This window comes from Rana temporaria, unplaced genomic scaffold (genome assembly GCF_905171775.1).
Source record: "Rana temporaria unplaced genomic scaffold, aRanTem1.1, whole genome shotgun sequence".
Taxonomy (NCBI): Eukaryota; Metazoa; Chordata; class Amphibia; order Anura; family Ranidae; genus Rana; species Rana temporaria.
The window spans coordinates 45,026-54,023 of record NW_024404602.1 but is presented as its reverse complement, the minus strand read 5'-3'; the positions used below and the strand labels follow the sequence as shown (position 1 = coordinate 54,023).

The following is an 8,998-nucleotide window of genomic DNA, read 5'->3' as shown; positions in this document are numbered from 1 at the left end:
TCTACCTTTCCCTTTAGAATGTGATATTTTTGATTAACCTTAATGTCTACATTTCCACTCTTGGCAACTCTTGGATATGAGGCGGCTTTCGGAGGACTCGGTTCCCCCCGGGCCTAGCAGGCCGTTTACCACCAACATCTGAAAAATGCAGCGAGCACCATGGAGGAGGCGGCCCTTCCCATTTCCAGAGTTGCATCTCCTCGAGCTTCCCTCAGTGCTTGGATAAGACAGAAAATAAAGGAGCACCAAGCAACAATGGAGGTCGGACAGAGGGATATCGTCCCACGAAAGACTGCCACCGAGTGATGTCATCATTCCACCATCAAGGAACAATGCAGCGAGCGCCATGGAGGAGACTGACGTTCCCATTCCCAGCGTCGCACCTCCTAGGGACCACAGCAACGACATCCCACAGAATGTTGGTCTCCTCCCACTACCGAGTCCCCTTATGTCACCAGTGACCGATGACATCAATATGCTATTGGATTCCGTCATTGGTCAACAAAGGGCAACACTGGCTGTTGATCCCAATGTTGAAACTCGTAGTAACCCGTCTTCACCTACGGAAATTATTCCAGCTAGTGAAGAAGCGAAGGGCAACCAAGGAGGACCGCCATTAAACCGGATCTTGACTTTTCATAGCACTTTTGGCCGGGTGACTTCCTGGTACCAACCTCTGCCCCATTTAATTGGCTGGGCAAATATGACGTCCAATATCCAAGAGTTGCCAAGAGTGGAAATGTAGACATTAAGCTTTAAGGTTAATCAAAAATATCACATTCTAAAGGGAAAGGTAGAACAAGGGGGAGGGGAGTATGGAAGAGGGAGAGAGGGAGGAAGGGGGAGGGGAGGTTGGAGAAAGAAGGGGAGTGAGGGTTTGGGGGAACCCCCACACCCCTTCCTTACCTCCAACCTCCCCTCCCCCTTCCTCCCTCTCTCCCTCTTCCATACTCCCCTCCCCCTTGTTCTACCTTTCCCTTTAGAATGTGAAATTTTTGATTAACCTTAATGTCTACATTTCCACTCTTGGCAACTCTTGGATATGAGGCGGCTTTTGGAGGACTCGGGTCCCCCCGGGTCTAGCAGGCCGTTTACCACCAACATCTCAGTCACTTTTTTACAGGTGATTATGTTTCATCAATGTATTGTCGATCGACATCAAATTTTCGAGGCGTGTGTTGGACCGGCGAGGAGAGGAGGTTGGAGGCTGGTATGTTTTTAAGGTGTGTGTTGGACCGGCGAGGAGAGGAGGTTGGAGGCCGGTATGTTTTTAAGGTGTGTGTTGGACCGGCGAGGAGAGGAGGTTGGAGGCCGGTATGTTTTTAAGGTGTGTGTTGGACCGGCGAGGAGAGGAGGTTGGAGGCCGCTATCTTTTTAAGGTGTGTGTTCTTTTCACAGCTGTACGAGGGTGGGGTACTGAAAACGTACGATCAGCTGTGTAGAGAATACCAATTAGCCCCACGGGGCTTCTATCAGTACCTCCAGCTCCGGCATGCTCTACAGAAACAACAACAAACACGATCATTGGTGGTGACTTTACCGTCACCTTTGATGACGACGGTTCTGCAAGCAGAAGCTCGGAGAGGACTCATAACAAAAACATATGAGGGACTGTTAGCAACAATTCAGAGTCATGCTTCCCTTAGAAGCCGTAGGAAGTGGGTGGAAGACATTGGGGAGATAGATGGAGATCAGTGGGAGAGGGCGATTGAATCTGTTCCGGCGGTATCTGTCTCTGCGTCGCACAAATTGTCGCAACTCTTTATCCTACATAGGTATATACGTACACTGGAGTAGTATATGAATATAAAAATGTGGTATAATGTATGTCAAATAAAATGAAATGGATGCCGAATAGGCATATCTATGTATGAAATAAGAAAAGATATAAAAATAAAGTGGATTTAAAAAAAAGGTGTGGTTTGGACCGGCGAGGAGAGGAGGTTGGAGGCCGGTATGTTTTTAAGGTGTGTGTTGGACCGGCGAGGAGAGGAGGTTGGAGGCCGCTATCTTTTTAAGGTGTGTGTTCTTTTCACAGCTGTACGAGGGTGGGGTACTGAAAACGTACGATCAGCTGTGTAGAGAATACCAATTAGCCCCACGGGGCTTCTATCAGTACCTCCAGCTCCGGCATGCTCTACAGAAACAACAACAAACACGATCATTGGTGGTGACTTTGCCGTCACCTTTGATGACGACGGTTCTGCAAGCAGAAGCTCGGAGAGGACTCATAACAAAAACATATGAGGGACTGTTAGCAACAATTCAGAGTCATGCTTCCCTTAGAAGCCGTAGGAAGTGGGTGGAAGACATTGGGGAGATAGATGGAGATCAGTGGGAGAGGGCGATTGAATCTGTTCCGGCGGTATCTGTCTCTGCGTCGCACAAATTGTCGCAACTCTTTATCCTACATAGGTATATACGTACACTGGAGTAGTATATGAATATAAAAATGTGGTATAATGTATGTCAAATAAAATGAAATGGATGCCGAATAGGCATATCTATGTATGAAATAAGAAAAGATATAAAAATAAAGTGGATTTAAAAAAAAGGTGTGGTTTGGACCGGCGAGGAGAGGAGGTTGGAGGCCGGTATGTTTTTAAGGTGTGGTTTGGACCGGCGAGGAGAGGAGGTTGGAGGCCGGTATGTTTTTAAGGTGTGGTTTGGACCGGCGAGGAGAGGAGGTTGGAGGCCGGTATGTTTTTAAGGTGTGGTTTGGACCGGCGAGGAGAGGAGGTTGGAGGCCGGTATGTTTTCAAGGTGTGTGTTGGACCGGCGAGGAGAGGAGGTTGGAGGCCGGTATGTTTTTAAGGTGTGGTTTGGACCGGCGAGGAGAGGAGGTTGGAGGCCGGTATGTTTTTAAGGTGTGGTTTGGACCGGCGAGGAGAGGAGGTTGGAGGCCGGTATGTTTTTAAGGTGTGGTTTGGACCGGAGAGGAGGTTGGAGGCCGGAATGTTTTTAAGGTGTGGTTTGGACCGGCGAGGAGAGGAGGTTGGAGGCCGGTATGTTTTCAAGGTGTGTGTTGGACCGGCGAGGAGAGGAGGTTGGAGGCCGGTATGTTTTTAAGGTGTGGTTTGGACCGGCGAGGAGAGGAGGTTGGAGGCCGGTATGTTTTTAAGGTGTGGTTTGGACCGGAGAGGAGGTTGGAGGCCGGAATGTTTTTAAGGTGTGGTTTGGACCGGCTATGGGGAGGTTGGAGGCCGGTATGGGAGGAGTCTTTCCAGCTTTCTTTGCTGGAGAAATGAGAACTCTTCCCACTAGTGAGGTCCTTCATGGAGAAGTCCCAGGCCTCACTCACACGGGGTGTATGAATCTGTACCCTGTATGGGGGCTGCACTTACCCCAAAGAGGACATCCATGTGGGCGCAGTTGCGCGGGCGCACCCTAGGTGCGTTCGGGGCCGTGCACCGGCACCCACACAGATGTCACATTGGGAACAGCCGCTGCACCCCAGATGACAGCAATGGGACTGCCTACACGGGATTCTGGGAACACCTGTGCATCCCCATTGCGGTACACGCGGCCCTCCCATGGGGTACGGATTATTACCCCCCCTGTGAATGAGGCCTAAGTGTGAATAGAATATTTACCCCCATTGTGTTGGTAATTTGGGGACCACTGTACCCCTCTTTATTGTTATTTGGGGTGTTTTATTATAGGAGTGTTATAGATTGTAGATTAGGAGAAGTTTGGATTTCTTCTGGAGGAGTTTTGAGTGGACATCACTGATGTACCCCGCTCAGCGGGGGCGGGCCTTCCAGAACAGAGGCCGTATATGGGCAGCACAGAGGCTTAGTGGTGAGCCTTGCAGCACTGGGGTCCTTGGTTCAAATCCTGACCAGGACACTATCTGCATGGAGTTTGCATGTTCTCCCTGTGCTTGCGTGGGTTTCCTCCGGGTTCTCCGGTTTCCTCCCACACTAAAGACATGCTACCTTTGCGTTGGTGGTGCAGTGGTTAGCACAGCTGCTTTCTAAGCAGAAGACCCGGGTTCGATTCCCGGCCAAACGCCATCTCCAATACTTGGAGTCCTCAGAGAGAAAAGCGCTATACAAGGTCATAGACTATAGTGGGGACATTAGAGTGTCAGCTCCTGGGCTCAGTCATAGACTATAGTGGGGACATTAGAGTGTCAGCTCCTGGGCTCAGTCATAGACTATAGTGGGGACATTAGAGTGTCAGCTCCTGGGCTCAGTCATAGACTATAGTGGGACATTAGAGTGTCAGCTCCTGGGCTCAGCCATAGACTATAGTGGGGACATTAGAGTGTCAGCTCCTGGGCTCAGCCATAGACTATAGTGGGGACATTAGAGTGTCAGCTCCTGGGCTCAGCCATAGACTATAGTGGGGACATTAGAGTGTCAGCTCCTGGGCTCAGCCATAGACTGCACTGGGGACATTAGAGTGTCAGCTCCTGGGCTCAGCCATAGACTATAGTGGGGACATTAGAGTGTCAGCTCCTGGGCTCAGTCATAGACTATAGTGGGGACATTAGAGTGTCAGCTCCTGGGTTCAGCCATAGACTATAGTGGGGACATTAGAGTGTCAGCTCCTGGGCTCAGTCATAGACTATAGTGGGGACATTAGAGTGTCAGCTCCTGGGCTCAGCCATAGACTATAGTGGGACATTAGAGTGTCAGCTCCTGGGCTCAGCCATAGACTATAGTGGGGACATTAGAGTGTCAGCTCCTGGGCTCAGTCATAGACTATAGTGGGGACATTAGAGTGTCAGCTCCTGGGCTCAGCCATAGACTATAGTGGGACATTAGAGTGTCAGCTCCTGGGCTCAGCCATAGACTGCACTGGGGACATTAGAGTGTCAGCTCCTGGGCTCAGCCATAGACTATAGTGGGGACATTAGAGTGTCAGCTCCTGGGCTCAGCCATAGACTATAGTGGGGACATTAGAGTGTCAGCTCCTGGGCTCAGCCATAGACTATAGTGGGGACATTAGAGTGTCAGCTCCTGGGCTCAGTCATAGACTATAGTGGGGACATTAGAGTGTCAGCTCCTGGGCTCAGTCATAGACTATAGTGGGGACATTAGAGTGTCAGCTCCTGGGCTCAGCCATAGACTATAGTGGGACATTAGAGTGTCAGCTCCTGGGCTCAGCCATAGACTACAGTGGGGACATTAGAGTGTCAGCTCCTGGGCTCAGTCATAGACTATAGTGGGGACATTAGAGTGTCAGCTCCTGGGCTCAGTCATAGACTATAGTGGGGACATTAGAGTGTCAGCTCCTGGGCTCAGTCATAGACTATAGTGGGGACATTAGAGTGTCAGCTCCTGGGCTCAGCCATAGACTATAGTGGGACATTAGAGTGTCAGCTCCTGGGCTCAGCCATAGACTGCACTGGGGACATTAGAGTGTCAGCTCCTGGGCTCAGCCATAGACTATAGTGGGACATTAGAGTGTCAGCTCCTGGGCTCAGCCATAGACTATAGTGGGACATTAGAGTGTCAGCTCCTGGGCTCAGTCATAGACTATAGTGGGACATTAGAGTGTCAGCTCCTGGGCTCAGCCATAGACTATAGTGGGACATTAGAGTGTCAGCTCCTGGGCTCAGCCATAGACTATAGTGGGACATTAGAGTGTCAGCTCCTGGGCTCAGCCATAGACTATAGTGGGACATTAGAGTGTCAGCTCCTGGGCTCAGCCATAGACTATAGTGGGACATTAGAGTGTCAGCTCCTGGGCTCAGCCATAGACTATAGTGGGACATTAGAGTGTCAGCTCCTGGGCTCAGCCATAGACTATAGTGGGACATTAGAGTGTCAGCTCCTGGGCTCAGCCATAGACTATACTGGGGACATTAGAGTGTCAGCTCCTGGGCTCAGCCATAGACTATAGTGGGACATTAGAGTGTCAGCTCCTGGGCTCAGTCATAGACTATAGTGGGGACATTAGAGTGTCAGCTCCTGGGCTCAGCCATAGACTATAGTGGGACATTAGAGTGTCAGCTCCTGGGCTCAGCCATAGACTATAGTGGGACATTAGAGTGTCAGCTCCTGGGCTCAGCCATAGACTATAGTGGGGACATTAGAGTGTCAGCTCCTGGGCTCAGCCATAGACTATACTGGGGACATTAGAGTGTCAGCTCCTGGGCTCAGCCATAGACTATAGTGGGGACATTAGAGTGTCAGCTCCTGGGCTCAGCCATAGACTATAGTGGGGACATTAGAGTGTCAGCTCCTGGGCTCAGCCATAGACTGCACTGGGGACATTAGAGTGTCAGCTCCTGGGCTCAGTCATAGACTATAGTGGGACATTAGAGTGTCAGCTCCTGGGCTCAGTCATAGACTATAGTGGGGACATTAGAGTGTCAGCTCCTGGGCTCAGCCATAGACTGCACTGGGGACATTAGAGTGTCAGCTCCTGGGCTCAGCCATAGACTATAGTGGGACATTAGAGTGTCAGCTCCTGGGCTCAGCCATAGACTATAGTGGGACATTAGAGTGTCAGCTCCTGGGCTCAGCCATAGACTACACTGGGGACATTAGAGTGTCAGCTCCTGGGCTCAGTCATAGACTATAGTGGGGACATTAGAGTGTCAGCTCCTGGGCTCAGCCATAGACTATAGTGGGACATTAGAGTGTCAGCTCCTGGGCTCAGCCATAGACTATAGTGGGGACATTAGAGTGTCAGCTCCTGGGCTCAGCCATAGACTATAGTGGGGACATTAGAGTGTCAGCTCCTGGGCTCAGCCATAGACTATAGTGGGGACATTAGAGTGTCAGCTCCTGGGCTCAGCCATAGACTATAGTGGGACATTAGAGTGTCAGCTCCTGGGCTCAGCCATAGACTGCACTGGGGACATTAGAGTGTCAGCTCCTGGGCTCAGTCATAGACTATAGTGGGACATTAGAGTGTCAGCTCCTGGGCTCAGCCATAGACTATAGTGGGACATTAGAGTGTCAGCTCCTGGGCTCAGCCATAGACTATAGTGGGGACATTAGAGTGTCAGCTCCTGGGCTCAGCCATAGACTATAGTGGGGACATTAGAGTGTCAGCTCCTGGGCTCAGTCATAGACTATAGTGGGGACATTAGAGTGTCAGCTCCTGGGCTCAGTCATAGACTATGGTGGGGACATTAGAGTGTCAGCTCCTGGGCTCAGCCATAGACTATAGTGGGGACATTAGAGTGTCAGCTCCTGGGCTCAGCCATAGACTATACTGGGGACATTAGAGTGTCAGCTCCTGGGCTCAGCCATAGACTATAGTGGGGACATTAGAGTGTCAGCTCCTGGGCTCAGCCATAGACTATAGTGGGGACATTAGAGTGTCAGCTCCTGGGCTCAGCCATAGACTATAGTGGGACATTAGAGTGTCAGCTCCTGGGCTCAGTCATAGACTATAGTGGGGACATTAGAGTGTCAGCTCCTGGGCTCAGCCATAGACTGCACTGGGGACATTAGAGTGTCAGCTCCTGGGCTCAGCCATAGACTATAGTGGGGACATTAGAGTGTCAGCTCCTGGGCTCAGCCATAGACTGCACTGGGGACATTAGAGTGTCAGCTCCTGGGCTCAGCCATAGACTATAGTGGGGACATTAGAGTGTCAGCTCCTGGGCTCAGCCATAGACTATAGTGGGGACATTAGAGTGTCAGCTCCTGGGCTCAGTCATAGACTATAGTGGGGACATTAGAGTGTCAGCTCCTGGGCTCAGCCATAGACTATAGTGGGGACATTAGAGTGTCAGCTCCTGGGCTCAGTCATAGACTATAGTGGGGACATTAGAGTGTCAGCTCCTGGGCTCAGCCATAGACTATAGTGGGACATTAGAGTGTCAGCTCCTGGGCTCAGCCATAGACTATAGTGGGGACATTAGAGTGTCAGCTCCTGGGCTCAGCCATAGACTATAGTGGGGACATTAGAGTGTCAGCTCCTGGGCTTAGTCATAGACTGCACTGGGGACATTAGAGTGTCAGCTCCTGGGCTCAGCCATAGACTATAGTGGGACATTAGAGTGTCAGCTCCTGGGCTCAGTCATAGACTATAGTGGGGACATTAGAGTGTCAGCTCCTGGGCTCAGCCATAGACTATAGTGGGGACATTAGAGTGTCAGCTCCTGGGCTCAGCCATAGACTATAGTGGGGACATTAGAGTGTCAGCTCCTGGGCTCAGCCATAGACTATAGTGGGACATTAGAGTGTCAGCTCCTGGGCTCAGCCATAGACTGCACTGGGGACATTAGAGTGTCAGCTCCTGGGCTCAGCCATAGACTATAGTGGGGACATTAGAGTGTCAGCTCCTGGGCTCAGCCATAGACTATAGTGGGACATTAGAGTGTCAGCTCCTGGGCTCAGCCATAGACTATAGTGGGACATTAGAGTGTCAGCTCCTGGGCTCAGTCATAGACTATAGTGGGGACATTAGAGTGTCAGCTCCTGGGCTCAGCCATAGACTATAGTGGGACATTAGAGTGTCAGCTCCTGGGCTCAGTCATAGACTGCACTGGGGACATTAGAGTGTCAGCTCCTGGGCTCAGTCATAGACTATAGTGGGGACATTAGAGTGTCAGCTCCTGGGCTCAGTCATAGACTATAGTGGGGACATTAGAGTGTCAGCTCCTGGGCTCAGCCATAGACTATAGTGGGGACATTAGAGTGTCAGCTCCTGGGCTCAGCTATAGACTGCACTGGGGACATTAGAGTGTCAGCTCCTGGGCTCAGCCATAGACTATAGTGGGGACATTAGAGTGTCAGCTCCTGGGCTCAGCCATAGACTATAGTGGGGACATTAGAGTGTCAGCTCCTGGGCTCAGTCATAGACTATAGTGGGGACATTAGAGTGTCAGCTCCTGGGCTCAGCCATAGACTATAGTGGGGACATTAGAGTGTCAGCTCCTGGGCTCAGTCATAGACTATAGTGGGACATTAGAGTGTCAGCTCCTGGGCTCAGCCATAGACTATAGTGGGGACATTAGAGTGTCAGCTCCTGGGCTCAGCCATAGACTATAGTGGGGACATTAGAGTGTCAGCTCCTGGGCTCAGTC

At 50.9% G+C, this 8,998-nt stretch overlaps 1 non-coding gene across 1 annotated transcript; it reads left to right on the top strand.

Moving 5' to 3' along the window:
• Positions 1-3,942: 3,942 nt before the first annotated feature.
• On the top strand, positions 3,943-4,015 carry TRNAR-UCU. The gene has a single exon. It is a non-coding gene; the product is annotated as a tRNA-Arg (tRNA).
• The last annotated feature ends 4,983 nt before the right edge of the window (positions 4,016-8,998 follow it).